We start from the raw sequence: 18,372 nt of genomic DNA, 5'->3' as shown, positions 1-18,372 counted from the left end.
TATTAAGTGTGTGTCTCTCAGTTCCAAATCCGCCATCTATATTCCCCATCGTGATGCTGGAGCTGCTACTCAGCAAACACCATTCTCCTTTGTCAGCTGTCTCCCTAGTTAGTGCTACACTAGAAGATGTTGGGAGGCAAAAACAGGGCAGGAAGGATTTACTCTTTCCTCTGGCTTGCTGCTGTTGGCTCCATCACCCCAGAAATGGTTCTTGACCTGGTTGGTTCCAGTTTCCAGGTTTTTCCACTTGCACATCAAGTGTCCTTTGTCTGGACAGTTTTGCAGCCCAAATGTCCTTGCTCCACCCCATAATTGGGGTCACTGGACCACTCCAGTAAGCTCTTGCTGAGCCTACATCCTAGAAAACGTATGCTGGGTTTGATAGGATTGTGTTTATATTTTGTGCTGTGACTTTTATACATTATGACATAACAAACTAGAATTATTCATTATTTTATTTCCTGGGGTTCATCTTGTATCTGCTTGGGGACAATGAACAGGGCATCATTCTTTTTTAGCTACCCAACCTACCTAAAAGGGCCAGATCAATATTTGCCGACACCACCAAATAATGTGTTATTTTAGGAAGTCACTTTAAAAATGTTAGGTTTCAGAAACTGAAGTATGCATTCAGTCCTCAGATAGATAAATACCCCACCCATCAGCCCCACCCCCACCCATGTGTTTCTATCATCAATTAAGACAGCTTGAGAAACATAAAACTTTAATGCTGGTTTTAATGGAAGGCTTGTCGGCTAATAACCAGAGTTTATAATTGGCTCATTGATATTCTGCAGCTAAACATTAAATAAAGTCTATGCATGGCCTTCAAAAGCAAGACTGATAAAGATGGCTTTAGACACGTCACATCGACTCCCAACTTTTCTGTCAGACTCAGAAACCTTTCAGAAAAATAGGGCAGCTACTTGAACTTATTTTGTTTGATGAAAATAATCCAATTTACATTTTTAGCTAGACACACAAGACATTCTACATGTGACTTAGAAGTTTTTGATTGAAAGCATCCAGAAAAGAGCAAACCCCTTGATGTTGAGAAACTATTTTTTAATTTTTTAAAAACTTTTTGATTGTGGTAAAATACATATGACATAAAATTTGCCATCTCAACCATTTTTAAGTGTGTATTCAGTATTGTTAAGTATATTCCCATGGTTGTGCAACCAATCTCCAGAATGTTTTCAGTTTGCAAAACTGAAATTCTATACTCCTTAACAACTCCCCACTCCCCCTTTCCAATTTGTATATTATCTTTTGAGAAATAGCTATTCAAGTTCTTTGCTCATTTTTTAATTGGGTTACTTTGTTGTTGTTATTGCATTGTAGGAGTTCTTCATATATTCTGGATATTAACCTCTTAACAGATATGTGATTTGCAAACCCATTCTGGAGGTTGCCTTTCACTTTGTTGATTTTCCCTTTGATGTACAGTTTTTAATTTTGATTTAGTCCAATTTATCTATTTTTACTTTTGTTACCTGTGAGAAACTATTTTTAAGAAATCAGAAAACACTTCAAAATGTAACCTTTAAGGCCAAGTTGAGTAGTGACAAGAAGTTGCGTCACTAACTTGGTTGCATGACATGTGTTAGTCTTACCCCTAGTGGGTGGGTATGGTAACTACTGGTGGTCCAATGTTCTCAAACTAGATTCAAGAAACTCAGTTCTCCCATTCTCTCATCTCAAGAAAACACTAAATTTTTGTGGTTGGTTCAGCTCTGGCAATGGGACATTCTCAAATTTGATTTAGCACGTGTGTGTAGGAAACAAGACCCCAAAACTATGTGCTCTAAACTTTTATTTTGTGATTCACAGTTGCAATTTAAAAATAAACCTAATGTCACCATGAGTAAAATTCTTACAATAGGCAAGAAAATGAAATCAACCATCGCTCACACTAAATCAAAGTAGCAGGGCTGATTAAGGTAATGATTTTTAAACTGAATATCACTCTATCATAGTATATAAGCATGCCAGAAGATCCATTTGGAAGGGGCCCAGATGAAATATGCAATAAAGCCAGAAATTGTAATTCAAAAGATCTAAATGAAAACACTTTAGGCAAGTGGCTTTGGATGCACAGTTGGAATACAAATGGCTGTTTTTACCACTCAGCCTTAAGCCCAGGTTTGTCCCTGATGTGTCTGGTGTCACCTCTGGAAAACTCTGTTTGTACATAAGCTCCAGTTGGGTCCTCTGGGCTCACTTATAAAAGGATGCTGGCTGATGTGTTTATCCTCTTCTTCTCTGGGTAACAGGAATAATGAGCTGTCAGTACGATAAGATCCTAGACATCACTTAAATTTCCACAGTTGCCCATCACATCTCCCTCCCCGGGAGGCCTCTGAATTACAGGCTGTCATGGAAAGCCTGTGAACTGGGTGGAGCCTCCTCAGCTCCTGAGGCTCATATCGCACTTCGTGAGCCTAATGCTTGCTTGGTTGCTTGCACTTCATCTTTCCCCCTGTAGTCAAGGAGCATGAAGGTGAATGGCTGATTTTCAAGATGACATGGCACCAAATGCTGAGTGTCCTGTGATTGGGGGTACTGCATTTTGAATTGCTCTTTCTATCTAGAGTTTATAACTTAAAACTTATACATAACTTAAAAAAATGTGGTTTTTAGCTATAGGATAAAATTATTTCTATACTACTTATTCCTAATTAATTTCCCAGCCATTGCGAAGTTTTCGTATGTAAGAAGAGGCCAATTACCCCATTGCCTCATAGAACAAGACCATGAACTTCGTGTAGTAGAGTCTTTGTGTGTTGCTTGCTAAGGATCCTTCCCCCTTGTGTCAGTTCTTTGTAATCTCCATCTATTCTGTCCCTTGTGGTCCTAGTTAGACTATTAGACCCACAGGTACATGAATGGGCATGATTGTGCTCCAATAAGGCTTTATTCACTAAAACAGGTGGTGACAAAATTTGGCACCTGGGTGATAGTATATGGATCCCTTTTCTGAAACTATCAGAGCATTGCTCTATTTCTATCCAATAGTATGAGATTTTAAAGGAATTAAAATCCAAGTTTCATGACCTGTCTCCAATAGGGAGATTCGAAGAGTACCACTAAGAGGTGTAAATATGTCTCATCTCTCTAATGGAATTTTATGCTTTCTAAGAGTACAGACAACATTTTGATGTTCTTTATACTCCTTCCAGTAACCAACTGTTCCTTAGAGAAGGTTAAGGTGGCAGAAGCTGTGCCATCCTGCCTGGACCCCTTTCCAGGATCAAGACATCTATTCCTCTGTCTTCTGGGAGTATTGTATTGACACATCTCAGTTGAGTCTCTCTTCTGTAATTGCCCTCAGCTGAAGAGAGCTTCACCCAAGGTGGTACCTCCACCTCATAGGCAGACTGCATTTAATAACTGGACCTGGCAGGGATAGAAAAGCTGACCCTTTACCTCATTTCAAGGGAGGATCACTCTGAGGGGCCATCCCAGTCCCCAAGATCTCCACAAAATCAGCTGAGGCCTTTGATGAAGGCCTTTTGCATCAACTCCTACCTCTGCCAAGTCCCGTGTCTTTCATCTCAGGGGTACTCCTTAGGGAAAATCCGAATATGGACTTGAGTGGGACAGGTAGCATAGGGTAGGGGCCAGCAAGTGACATCATAAAGGAAAGAGAGAGGCCAGGAAGTGACATAGAAGGAGGGGTAGGGGTGTGGCAGGAAGTGACATAGAAGGAGAGGTGGGACCAGGAAGAAGGACATGGAGGGAGGGATAGGATCAGGGAGGGAATTAGGGTTAGGTTTAGAGTTAACCAAATGATGGTGGTTTTAAAGGGTTACTCTTTGGGTGCTTTCAAAACATTTTACCGGAAAGGTATGTATTCATACCTTGAGAGTTAAAAAGAAAAAACAAAACTGTAACATGTTCAGCCATGAGAGTTAATGTCCCTTGACCATCATTATTAAGAGGTGCAAGGGAAGCCAGCAGGGATCTGCCAAAATTTTAACAGTAAGTCATGAGTACTTAATTATATACTTGTATATAAAAGTGCCCATTGGTGTAAGAAGGTAGCAATTATCTGCTATAGCAGCATACTCCCTCATGATGTTTGTGCCATGAATTTAGAATACCATGCAGAAATGCAGAAATGTGTCAGAAACTAACTTCTGAGGCATTAAATTCCCAGCTGGGCAGTGTTGGCCCTCTATTTTTTTTTTTTAATTCTGCAATGAGTGTTCTTCCTGGAGAAGCCAAAGCATGACAGCAAGTGTTTAATAAACATCTGTTTATTGATTAAACAGAGATTCAGTCACGATCTAGACTCTAGGGTTTAATTCAAGACATCTTTTAAATTTCCGTTTGTGCCAATGGTCATTTGTAGTACTCCTGCCAGAATGTGGTCAGGAATCAGAAAGTTAAGAACTGATTTTTAGAAGTTCACCACTCTTTTGAGAAATTGTGTTGCGTAACGTTCAAGCATAATGCATATTAATTTTTAATCAGTTGAGTACTCATTGCTGTTTAAAATGAGATTGTTTCCAAAAACCAAGTGCCCTTTTCCAATTGAAAGAGTTCCTAGAAAAGCTGAGAGAGTTGGTCTTGCAATAACCAAAAGCCACATTACTTGCTTTACACTGCAATCATCTAGAAAGCAAGAATTTTCTGTAACTTGATTTTTTAAAGTTAACCCTATTTAATCCACAAGTATGCAGGGATTTAGTTAATGATGCCCTTGTGATTGATTTCTATTCCCATTCTTGGTAGCAGAATGTCTCCTTCTTCCCCCAGAAACTGCCCACACTGTATCTTACACTGGTGAGTCTGTTTCATGCCTGGAGGAGATTTGAAAAGTGAGGTCATTTAAGAATTTCAGTCTATGGCTCAATCCTATCTAAATTTAGTAGTTTATCAGGGCTTGTCCGTGTTGCTCAGGATCTATTATAGGCTTCTCTCCATGGGCAATTCCATAAAAACGGCACTTTGGCTGACACAAAATAAATTTAACGGCAAAAATATTTTGCAGCTAACCAGAAGAGGCATGGCGGCGACAGTTTGCAAAGCTGGTGGGGATGTGTGTGCGACACCACTGTTATAAAGAGTCAGAATCCAGAAATAGTCCTAATTGTAAGTCATTCATTTTTGATCAATCACTTTTAGCCTCTTTAAATTTTTAGGCATAATTTTAGCTCTTTTAATAGAACTGTCACGTGTGAATGTTTCTGGTACTTATTTGAAGTTTTTTAGATTTGCGGTCAGCCTCTGGTCTTCTAGGTTATGATTTCTGCAAATTGGCCCATTGCTATCTGCTCTGTTTTGTTAACTTGTCCTTTCTCTGTTTGTCCTAAATCTCCTTCTTTCAAGAGAGGGTGAAAGGGAAGACTGTCATCGTGGTAAACTGGGATTTGGTGAACAAGTCTGTGTTCATCCCAGGTCTACCTTTTATGAGTTTGTAGACTTCAATCATAGCCCTTGTCAGCCTCGGTCTTTGCAGATGGAATCATTTGAATCCTTTAAGACTGTCTGCATATGCAGCAGCTCTGGGCTTTTGATCACCCTGTTTTCTCTTCTCTGGACCTTTTCCTGCTCTGTTATGACTTTATTGAAATGCAGACAGCTAAGCAGTGTGCAAGATTTTACATGTTTGTTTCTTTAAAACTCAGGATATCCAAAGTTTCCCTCTGAGAGGGGTGGGGGCCTCTCTATCCCAGGCAGCAGAAAGGGAGAAAAACATGGAGGAAGTTCATGGGAGATTTTGATGAGCCAGGCTCAGAATGAGCACACATTACTTTTGCTCATAAACCATGGGCTACAGTGTTGTCAGACACCACCACCTAAACATTTATATATGTTTCCCATAAACTTTGTGGGCAACATTCTCAGAATATGTAATATTTTACCAGTGTTTTACTAAGTTCCACTATGTGTAAATGCTCAAAAGGTGGGAGGGATGACCCCTTAACAAAATGCCCTAACGAATTTACTGTGGAACAGGGACCTGAGGGAGGGAAGAATCTGAGGCTTTCTACAAATATAGACTATGTCTTCCTAAGGAATAGATTTGAAATTCCACCTGTGTCTTCTTGGAGTCAGCAGGCATTATTTTAAATACACTCAGCAGAAGAGATGAACCTTGTTCATTTGGATAGGCCTCCCATGTGGCAGATATTTTCTGGATTCTTCCTGTTGGACCAGGACCATTCTGCTAGCTAGAACTGCTGAATTAGTTTGAGTATTCCAAACTACTGTAACCAATAAAAAACAAATGATTAAGGGCTGTAATCCAGTAGAAGTTGTCTTCTGGCTAGCTGCCCAAGGTGGGTGTACTGAGTGAGTAGGCTCGGGTGGAAGGGAGTTCTCTGCTCCAAGCAATCTTTTAGGGATCCATCTTCAATTCATGGTGGCTAAGGTGTTCTTGGAGGGTCATCTTTATCCCAGGCAGGAGACTAGGGGGGAAACATGGAGGAAATACATGCTAGATTTTTATGAGCCAGGCTCAGAAGGGGCACACATCACTTCTGTACATAAACTATTGGCTAGAACATCATGAAGCAGCCTCACTGAAAGAGAGACTGGGAAGGAAGGATTGTTTAGCCCAGTGCCAAAGAAAAAGAGCCCATCGATTTGGTGAATGGCTAGCAGTCTTCATAACGCCTTCACTGTCCACTTTGGCTTTTGACTTTTCAGCATAGAACGGAAGAGAAAGCTTCAATTTTGGAGGACCTAGGGGAAATCAAGGTTGATACCGGAACAAGCCAAGATTTGCCTAAAGAAATACAAAAGTAAATACTACATCTTGTTCATGCCAAACATGGGAAGACAACATTTGTTAAGCAGATAGTGAGGAAGGCCAGAAGTTGAAATGTGTCACAACTTGAAAGACAAAGCTTCATGATTGAGAGCTGATGGCAAAGCAGAGTCCAAGATCAGCAGACTAAGCAGAACTCCTCCTTACCCTGACTTTAGGAGAGGGAAACATTTTCCTATGGCACAAGTGATAAGTCAAGAGTTGAGAGAATTCACAGAAAGCCCTATCTGGTTCCAGGTTTTTATTTCTTTAAATTGTACTACAAATTAAATTTTCTCTGAGTGTTAGAATATAAATGTAAGTCCTTGTTGTAAAATCACTATTCATATATCCTTGCACCTCCTTCCCTTGGTTTCAGTTGTCATCTTGATGCAGATAGATACCAATATGTTTACTTACTTTCTAGTTTCTAATTTCCAACTCTCGTTGAATAGTTTGGCCTTGAGATACCACTGGCTGCCCAATATTTTCCTTTGGAATAAGCACAAATGGTAATATTTAAAGAACCATGAATATATGCCCAGATCCTAAATGCTTTACCTGGATTAATTCAAAATCTTAAAAATCCCCTTGAACTAGAAAGTATTATTATCTGTATTTTACAAAAATGAAACTAAGCATTAGAAGGTAAATAACTTTGTCTAGGTCTCATAGGCAGCAAGGGATAGAGCTGGAACCCCAAACCCAAGCCCTATTTTTACTAATTTCTATCAGTTGTGAAATAAACCTGTAACTCATTCGTGACACATGAGTGGGGAGGCTCTGCCCAACACTACCCGACCTGATCCTTCTTCACCCCCAGGGCAGGCTTGTCTCTGAACAACTTTATCCGTTCTTTCTATGTTTTATTTTATTAAAAATATTTTTAAACAGCTTTATTGAGGTATAATTGATATACAAAAAACTGCACATATTTAATGTGTACAATTTCATGGATTTGGACATATGCACACACCATGATACTGTCACCACAATCAAGGTAATAGACATACCCATCTCCGCTAAACATTCCCTTGTGCCTCTGTGGGTTTTTGTCTTTGCTTTTTGGTGGTTGTGGTAAGAACACTTAACATGAGATCTACCCTTTCAACACACTTTTCAGTGCACAATACTGTATGGTTAACTACAGTAGTCCTTTAGAATTTATTCATCTTGCATAACTGAAAGTTTACACCCACTGAATAACAACTCGCCATTTTCCCATCCCGTCAGTTCCTGGCAACCACCACTCCATTCTCGGATTCCATGAGTTCAACTATTTCAGATATCTCATCTAAGTGGAATCATGCAGTATTTTTCCTTCTGTGCCTGGCTTATTTCACTTTGCATACTGTCCTCCAGGTTCATCTACGCTGTTGCAAACGGGAGAATTTCTTCTTTTTTAAGACAAAATAATTTTCTCTTGTGTGAATATGCCACATAATCCTTGACTTGAAACTAGCAGTTGTACCGACCTGTTAGCAGTAAGGATCTATGGGTCTCTCAGGCAGGTTGGTCTGGGAAAAAAAAATCAACAATCACAGGTCTAAAGTATATGTACACTTAACTCTATGTTCGCAACATAAGTATAATTCCATTAGTGGATGATATTTGATTCTCTGCCATTTTTTTAATTCTGGGTTTTTATTCTTGTTATTTTATTACTTATTTCCTGCTTTTTACTTAAATGCTCAAGTTTTCCTTCTCTTTTTTTCCCCTGGTTATTTGAAAATTATACCAAACAAAATATATTTGGACATTTAGTGCTAAAATAACATCACCTGCCCTCTGCCCCTTGGTAACAATTTAGTGCAATTTTTAGCACCATTTGACTTCCCTCTGCATATATTTTGGCTAAAATGAATTGATTTTTTTTTAGATCAAGATTATTGTACCTGTATTAGTTATAATATAGTATGTTATATATTATAACATATAGTATATATGTTACATTATTTTCATCTTTTTTGAGATGTAGTTCTGACGCTTGGGTTATGCTTAATCCCCATGGTAACTGTTTAGACATTAACCAAGAGTTTCACTGTTTCATTGCTCCTTGATATTTTGATTATACAAAGAACTTCTCTTCATGGGTATATTAATTTGATTCATTTGTCCTTGAAGAGTTTTTTAAAGAACAGCATGTATGTGATATACTTTTGAAGTCCTTGAGTGAGGAAATATTTTTCCTTAGCTTGTTGAAGAATATGTGAGTTAAGATCCCAGATGCCCAAATCTCCATTTTCTTTTCACAGCCTATACTTTGGAAGAGAATTGTGGAGTTAACCTGATATTTCCTTGGGGTAATCTGATTTCTTAAAGAGGTGAAGAACTGACGTCTTGAAAACTTTTTCACGGTTTTGAATGTAAGCATTTTCTCAGGATATATGTAGAAATGAGTTTCTTTTAATTAATTCAGAGTACCCTGTGACCTGAAGGTGAAAGATTTTTATAGGATGACACTGTAGTTTAGCTGTCTCAAGCACTGTGTGCAGCTTTCTTCTTCTTTATCTGCCTCTGTGCAAAAGGCAATTCGATTTACCAAACTTCTCTGCAGCCAGGACTGTCCATGTGACATGAGAGTGGCCAGTGAAACATAGGTATCATCTATGCTGGCACTTTTTCCCTTTCCCTGTTCTTTCTTCTTGGAAATTTGCCACGATATTTGTAGGCTCATTTGATGACCAGGCACAGAAAGACTGCATGGAACCAGGGATAGAAGGATCCAGGGTCATGGGTATGTTTCTTGAGTTGCTCCCACAATCCCTACAGTGTTTCCAGAGATAAATCCACCGCTTAACTATATAAGTTACTCTAGCTGAGCATTCTGTAACTCACAGCCAGAGGAAATCCTGACATACAACCTTTTGTGTTTGGAGTCAGGATAAAATACTAGCTCTGTATCTACTGTTACATTGAGGAGCACAGTTATGGTGGAATTCAGCTCGTCCCAATTAAAGTCAAAGTGCAAAGATCCCAACAGAAAATTATCAATTGCACTTTTTAAGAACCCACCCATAAAGATATATTGTAACACGTGTGATAAACTCTAGGCCATTCACCCTTAAGCGTTGTGTAGTTAGAATACTGAAAATCTTTTTCAGTGACGTGAATTGCTTCACTTTGTAAAAACATTAACGGGTTTTTAGGGGGATGCATTGGCACTTAGTTTCTCCCATATGTAAAGACGCGTTTGAATTTTTGCAATTACTGGCATCACCTCCATTCCAGGTCATTCAGGAAGAAAATGCAACGTCTGAGGAGGTGTTATTAGGTATAAAAGTATATTATCAAGACCACATTTAAATGACTTGATATTGGCCTAGTAATTGAGAGATCGATCAATGCAGTTAGTAGAATGTCAGAAGAATGCCCAGTCAGACATGGAGTCCACGATAGTGTGATATTTCAGAAAGATGGATAATTTTTTTTTAAATCATGGTGGGGTGACAGAAAAACTATTTGGAAAAATGGCACAGTTGCCTTTCTTCCTCACGATTTGCACCAAACTAAATTATATGTAATTTAAACATCTAACTATTTTTTAAAAACATGAAAATACGGAAATTGTTTCTTTTGTTTTCCTATGGGAAAGGTCTTTTTAATCGTTATGTTAAACCCAGAAGTCAAAAAGGAAATGTACGTATGATTGTAAATTGATGTCCTTTACTAAAGGGTAAACTGAAGCATATTAAAAATTTTAAGAGTTTATTTGACCAAAAATCGATTGGAATCAGCAGCATCCAATCAGGCAGATAGAAAGGAGCTCTAAGGAGCTGCATGAAATGAACGACTTTTATAGGCAGAAGGAAGGAGCAACAAGGAAGTTATACTAGTCAAAAAAATGGCATTGGTTATTGCAAGGTCACTTTCTTTTAGGGATGTCGGAGGTTTATCAGTTAGATTACCTAACTTGTGCTCGTCAGGCCATTCCTGATTGCCTGGTTTAAGATTCCATTTCTGGGAGAGCCAAAAATATAAGTAAGTGAAGTCTCAGTTTGATGATGTGAGGCTTAGCATAAGCGACTCCATTTGGGCCTTTCGTCTTGTTTTTAACACCCTCAAATAGTGAAGTCTGTATCACACAGACACCCAAATCCATAAGCAGTCTAAAAGACAAATGAAAATTTAGAGGAAATAAAAATGTACTTGCAACAATATATCTAGTTAATATGCTTTTCTTTCTAAACTATGTTCTTACACAGATAAAAAAAAAAAGATCGCACCTCATTCCAAATATGGGTAAGGATCTGAACAAGGAATTCAGAGAAAAAGTGCAAATGGCTGACATACACAGAAAATATTCAATTCTACTCAAGACTGAAGAAATGGAAAAATAAAATGAGACGCTATATGTACCTATTAGACTGGCAACGAACAAAAGTTGGATAATACTCAGTGTTGATGAAGGGGCAGGTAAAGATTGGATTGGGTCGGGATGTCTCAGCTCATTGAGCCCTCCCTGGAGACCAGCCTCTGGTCGATCTCCAGGGCACTCTCCAACCAGTGGCTTAGGGAAGAACTGACTTCACTAGGAACCCGGCAATCCATTAAAAAGTCAGCTAGGAGTCACTGCTTTTCCTTATTACCCATGAAATTGCTTCTCATATAACACAATGCATGCTTACATGATCATTATTAAAATTGAGTATAGTCATGCACTGCACAACAATGTTTCGGTCAACAATGGACCACATATATGATGGTAGTCCCATAAGGTTAGTACCATATAGCCTACGTGTGTAGTATGCTGTACCATCTAGGTTTGTGTAAGTACACTCTATGATGTACATACAGTGACGACATTGCCTGATGACGCGTTTCTGAGAACGTTTCCCTCTTGTTAAGCGACGCATACCATAATGCAAACCATGGTTTGTTTTGCAGGTTGTTGAAAATAATAGCTGTTAACAAGGTGTTAAAACTAGTATGGGACGCAACAGCTGTTCAACTCATTTTGGAAAATGATTTTTATATATGGCTTACAAAGCACCTCCACTCAGCAATAAACGAAATCCTGCAGAATGTAAGCATTTAAGCTCTGTGACAGACGGCCGCAACTCATTTCCTGATGCGTTTTGTAATGGAAATTTAACAGAGAAAACACTAATAATAATGCTATTAATATAGTGCCTTTTCCCTAGGAGCTTCAAACCCTTGACAAACATTACATAATTAATGCTTAAATATTATACAAACATCCACAGGAAGCAGGAGAGAGGAAAGGATTGGCAGCCTCATTCTGTGGTTGCAAACAACACACATATTCACAGGCAGATGCACTTGGAGCATAAAAATAAGTCAACAGGTAAAGCAGTGGTTTCCAATGCTTCCTGCGTGTTAGCATCGCATGGTGGAAAGAAGGAGGCGATTAGGCTGTGGCAAGAGAAGGGAGAGGAAGAGAATACGAGAAGCAGGAGGAGAGACTGCACAGAGAAGAGTGAGCAGGAGCAAAAAGAGAGGAAGAGGAATCTGCATTCGAATCTCCCCCCACAAATACCCTCCACATGGGATTTAATTCCTACTGGTTGGGGGATGTGAATCTTTTTCTTAGCATCCCCAGATAATTCTAATGTGCAAGACTTGTCAATCCTTATGCTCAAATACTCCACCATAACTTATAAAGTCAATGACAGACCTTAAAGCACGCTTGTTGCATTCTCTATTAAACATCTCTACTAGCAACGCATAGTCCTTCTTCAGACAGTGAATGGTTTTGGGTGCAGGATTTCCAAACCATGAAATTGAGAGTTCCAACAACCTTCAGGTGAGACTTGCCTCACCAATTTTGTGTTGTTTTTATTGCTGGCTGTAGCTAAAACATTGCCTTTGAATGGATAATGTAGACCAAATTACCTCCTTGGCCAAAGGCAGGACCCAGGAGTACCTAAGTAAGGAAAAACCTGGTTGTAGGAGAAATGTGGTTCCCCACCTTGGGTGCCCTTCATTCAAAACTCTGAAGTGAGCCTTCAGAGTATCGACTGGTGTTTTTATGAATGTCCCTTTGTGTAAGGATTAAGAGATAAATGGAAGAAGTTTATTAACTGGAAAAGTGCTTTTTGTCTGGTAAACCATAAATGGCTCTCATGAGTGTTGAGACTAGAATGAAGCTACAGGAACCTGAACTTTCTCCAATAAATCCATACATAATTGATGCTGCCATGACTGCAGGAAATTAATGGATGGAGCAGCTTGTAGTAGCTTCATTTCTAAGGCCTTCTGTTTGAAGCACAATCGATCTGCTTCATTCAATGATTAGGCCCGGGAAACTTAGCCTGAACATCAAAACATCCATAGCTGAGCAGTTTCTAAACAAGGGTCCCTAAAGACAGTTTAATTACTATCTCGTAGCCAAAGGTAACCTGGAAAGGAACCTCCTTGATTAGGTTCACCTTTGTAGCAACAATTTAAAAAAATCTGTTTGTTTCACCTTGAGGACATTTTTCTGGAGGCTGGTTTGAACGGCTACATGATCCAGTATATCATTTTGCACTAAATACAGTGATGGATAACATTAAAAATGATGAAAATATCTGCCACCCAAGTCCAAGTGTGAATCTTCCCACTGTGCAATATTGTTGTACTTTGGTGACCCAGTTCTTCTACCCAAATTCATCTTTTCCTTAAAGAGAAATGGAAATGATGCTCCTGTTTGATGATTTGGGAGTGTTTGTAGAAGTCTACTAAATTGTGTTAAATGATACTAGGAAAATATATAATCCAGGTATTTCTGGTTTAGTGAAACTCCTACAGTTATTTTTTAGAGGCACGTGAAGTTCTTAGTGGCCTCAGTATAGAACAGGTTTTCTCAGCCTTGGCATGATTGACATTTGGGGCTGGATAAGTCCTTGCTGTGGGGGCTGCCTTGTGCATTGTGGAATGTTTAGAAGGGTCCCTGGTTTCTACCCACTGGATGATAGTAGCACTTTTCTCCCTGAATAGTGAAAACAAAAAATGTCTCCATATATTGCCAATTGTCCCCCACAAAGGGGTTGTGTGTACATGTGTGTGTGCAAAATCACCCCGGTTGAGAATGAATGATGAAATAACACAATTTCTGTGATTCTTTCAATTGAAATTTATTTGCTGCACCACTAACTATTGATATCCTTGAAATTAAATACAGTCTTATGAGTTCTTTTCATAAATAAGCCCCCAGTGTTACTCTCCTCTGCTAAATTTCTATAAAACACACTCTAGCATTGTTTAAATGTGTTCACAAAAGTGTGTTGTATGGTTTTCTTCCTACAGGTCCCAGCCTCTTTTTCTGGGTTCTTTCTGTTCTCTGTTAAAGCCAGCATGCTGTTGATTCTCCTAGTTTGTCCTGCATGCCCTTGAGCAATGAAAATGTTATTTTTAGAAAAAGATTTAAGTGGAATTCTGGAAAAACGATATACAATAACTCAAGTGTGTTTGGCACCAAATGAAACTGAAGATATATTTTATTTAAAGACAATTTACTGTTACAATTCTTGAGGGATTTTGCACGGCTTAGTTACAATATGATACAGACAAAGCAATGTAGGCACTGCAAACATGCTTATTTGACTTTGTCCAACCATTGAGTGCTCTGTGGTTTCAAAATGCAAGCTCCAACGATGTTGTAGCACCTTTAAGAAGCCCAATGATGAAAGGGAATAACTTACACAGATTGAGTAGTACAACGGGGATTAGGAACCGAACTGTCTGAGTAGACAAAATTAGTTAACTTGGGAGTTCCTGGGCTGCAGAGATCTGGGTTCATATTCTGGCTTTGCCATTAATTGTTTGCACAACACGGGACCAAATAATTTCACCTCTCTAAGCGACAGTTTCTGCATTTGAAAAGTGAGATGATGAGGTGCATTCTCCAGGGTTTTATAAACAGTAATAAAAGCCTCCTGCAAAGTGGCTGGGTCTGGCACAAATCACGGGCTTGATAATGCTACTTCTCTTTCTGTCTACCAATGTGCAGGCTCACTGACTTGTTCTGGGAGAGAGACTGGAGAGACCAGGACTTTGCACACTGTACTTGGATGAAACCACGGGCATCTAGAGCTCAGATGGCTGTGGAAACATTCAGGGAAAATTGATACCTGTACTCTGAAGGGCAGCTTGATTTCAACTGAAAAAGTCAGGTCTGGAAGCTGTGCAAAGGATCTACAGTTTCCTAGTATGGGAGAGTAGAAAGTATATATATTGGTCTCTGCCACCCCCACTGCCTCCCCCTGCCCAGTTTCTGGCACTAAGTTCCTAAATCCCTTGGAATTTCCTGGGTGATAGGAGCATCATTTCTAATGAGGCAATGCTCCAGGGGCTCCTGGATGGAGGGTGGTCATCAGAAAGACCATGCCATGATCAGAAGCTTGGAACTTTCAGTTACACCCCTCTGCTCTCCAGCAAGGGGAGAGATGCTGGAAATGGAGGTTATGATTGGTCATGCCTATGTGATGGAGCCTCCATAAAAAATCCCTAAAATTTGGGGTTGGAGGAGCTTCCAGGCTGGTGAACATGTGGAGGTGCTGGGAGAGGGGCACACCCAGAGGGGGCATGGAAGCTCTGCTCCTCTTCCCACATACTTTGCCCTACTCATCTCTTCCAGTTGGATGTTCGTCTGTATCTTTTATCATATCCTTTCATACTAAATTGGCAAAGAGTAAGTAAGCTCTTTTCCTGAGTTCTGTGAGCCACTCTAGCAAATTAATTGAACATGAGGAGGGGAACCTCTGATCTATGGCCAGTAGATCAGAAGCACAGGTGACAATCTGGTCTTGCAATTGGTCTTTGAGGGTGAGGGGGCAGTCTTGTGGGATTGAGCCCTTAACCTGTGGGATCTGACACTCTCTCCAGGTAGATGAACAGTAGCACACCCAGCTGGTGTCACACAATTGCTTGGTGTGGGGAAAAAACCCACACATCTGGTGTCAGAAATGCTGTAAGGTAGTGTGAGAGTAAAGGAGAAAAAAGAAGTGTAGGTTTTCTAAACAGGGAGGATGATAAACATGAACCTATGTGGAGAAGCAAATTAAGGGTCCTTAAAGATGAGCTATTTCGTTGTTCCTGGCTAGGGCCATTTCTTTTCTTCCTTTTTTTAAAACAGCTTTATTGGGGTATAATTTATATACCATAGAACTCACGTGTTTAATGAGTTTTAATAATTTATAGTGTTGTGCAACCACCACCACATCCAGTTGGAGAACTTTTCCATCACCCCTGAAAAGATCATGTGTGCCCGTGTGTGGTCAGTCCCCGTTCCCACCCCCAGCCTCCCCGCAACCACCAATCTGCTTTCTGTGCCTATAGATTTACCAATTCTGGACTTTTAATGTAAATGGATTCATACACGCTATAGTGGTTGTTGTCTGGCTTTTTTCACTTAGCATAAGGTTTTTGAGGTTAATCTACATTGTAGCAGATATTAGTCCTTTAGCATTTTATTCTTTTTTATGGATGTGATGATTTGAGCCGGTTACTGTAAAACTCTCTCATCTATATGAAGGAGATATTGGTAGGACCAATCTCAGGTTATTTTGATGATGATAAAAAATAGCACACATAAAAAGTCTTAGTATGGGGATGTCAGCATCATGGCAGAGTGAGCTTTCCTGTAAACTCTTCCCCCAATAAGATACAACAAAAGGAACAGTCACAGACCAACAACGGACTCCTAGACAGTGAAAAGCAAGATCAGAAAGATCTACACTGCCACACGTCTGAGAGTAGAACGTGCTGGGCCCCTGGAGGAAGCGGGGAGAGGTAAGGAGAACTCCTCTCCCTCCCCATCAGATAAGCGATCCCAGTCTGCGTGGCTCCCAGAGACGGGGGAGGGATGGCCATCTGTGGGGAAACCGTAGCTCTTTGGGCTTTCTCAGCCAGTGGGAAACTCCCACACAGAGGACTCAGAACTGCTACAGGGGCACCATCAACATCTGAGCACACCAGGAGAGCCGATAACAAGGGGCAAGCAGGAAGCCCCCCACGCCAGGGACCCAGCAGGCAAAAGAGAGAGCCCTCCCCCTCCCCACAAGCCGGGCACTGCAGCTCAGCCAACCAGACCAGACCAAGCGGCCAGCGGATTGCAGTGAACAGCTGGGGCAGAGTGCAGTGGTTCAGATTACACAGCCTTTAACCCCCACATGGTGGCGGTGGGTGGAAATTGCAACCAGATATTTCCAGGATGAGGAAAAACAAAGCCAATACAAGAACCACAATGCAAAGGTACATGAAATCACCAGACCAGAAGGAAAATGACACGCACCCAGAAACCAACCCTGAAGACACAGAAATCCATAACCTAAATGACAGAGATGTCAAAATAGATATCATAAAAAAACTCAACGAAATACGAGACAACACAGACAAACAATTCAATGAGATTAGGAGTTTCTTCACAAAAGAGATTGAAAACATAAAGAAGAACCAATCAGTACTGATGGAGATGAAGAATACAATGGAGGAGATAAAGGAGAATCTGGAATCTTTAAAGAACAGAGCTGACAATATGGAGGAAAGAATTAGCATTATAGAGGATAGGAATACAGATATGCTTCAGATGGAAGAAGAGAGAGAACTAAGACTAAAAAGAAATGAAGAAAGTCTCCGAGAAATATCTGACTCTATTAGGAAATGAAACATAAGAATTATAGGTATTCCTGAGGGAGAAGAGAGAGAAAGAGGAACAGAGAGCCTATTCAAGGAAATAATAGCTGAGAAGTTCCCAAATCTGGGGAAGGAGCAAGAAATATCAGTAAGTGAAGCCAATAGTTCACCTAAATATGTCAACAGGCAAAGGCCCACTCCACAACATGTAATGGTAAGGCTGGCCAAAGTCAATGACAAAGAAACAATATTAAGTGCAGCTAGACAAAAACAAAAAATAACGTACAAAGGAACTCCCGTCAGGCTCTCAGCAGATTTATCAACAGAAACTTTACAGGCTAGGAGAGACTGGAATGATATATTCAAAATACTGAAAGACAAAAACTTTCAGCCAAGAATACTCTATCCAGCAAAAATATCCTTCAAATATGATGGAGAAATAGTAACTTTCCTAGATAAACAAAAGCTATGGGAGTTCATGACCACAAGACTCCCACTACAAGAAATACTCAAGAAGACCCTCAGGCCTGAAAAAAAGAAAAGAAAAGGAATACAAAGCTTGGAGAAAGGAGAAAAATAGGTAGACAAAATCAGAAAAATAGTAGATCTTTACTGGAATAGGTTAGAAACCACTTAAATACCAAAATCAAAGATCAAAGGAAGGAATTCACCAAAAATAAATATAACCTCATCACTGTAAACGCACAGCCACAACACAAGATAGGATATGGTATAATAAGAATGACTTAGAAGGGGAAGAGGAAAGAGATGGAATTGACTTAGTATAAGGAAATAAGAGGCTATCAGATAATGGACTATCTCATACACAAGCTTTTTTATACAAACCTCAAGGTAACCACTAAACAAATAATCAAAACAAAATCACATATGATAAACAAAGAGAAAACTAGAAGAGTCATAAGACAGAACAACCAAACTGAATTGGCAGTCCGAAACAAATGGGACAAGAAACAAAGGAAATGCAAAAGAACCAGAAAATAAGTGACAAAACAGCAACATTAAGCTGTTACTTA

The 18,372-nt window shown here is 39.7% G+C and overlaps 1 long non-coding RNA gene across 1 annotated transcript; it reads left to right on the top strand.

Moving 5' to 3' along the window:
- Positions 1-4,968: 4,968 nt before the first annotated feature.
- On the top strand, positions 4,969-17,684 carry LOC147912028 (uncharacterized). Its single transcript, XR_015550391.1, has 4 exons — positions 4,969-5,100; positions 9,016-9,126; positions 10,966-11,176; positions 11,648-17,684. It is a non-coding gene; the product is annotated as an uncharacterized LOC147912028 (long non-coding RNA).
- Positions 17,685-18,372: the final 688 nt, after the last annotated feature.

Source organism: Ceratotherium simum, chromosome X (assembly GCF_057802395.1).
Source record: "Ceratotherium simum simum isolate JZ-2026a chromosome X, ASM5780239v1, whole genome shotgun sequence".
Taxonomy (NCBI): Eukaryota; Metazoa; Chordata; class Mammalia; order Perissodactyla; family Rhinocerotidae; genus Ceratotherium; species Ceratotherium simum.
Note: the sequence above shows the minus strand (reverse complement) of the source record. Positions and strands in the feature narration are given on the sequence as shown.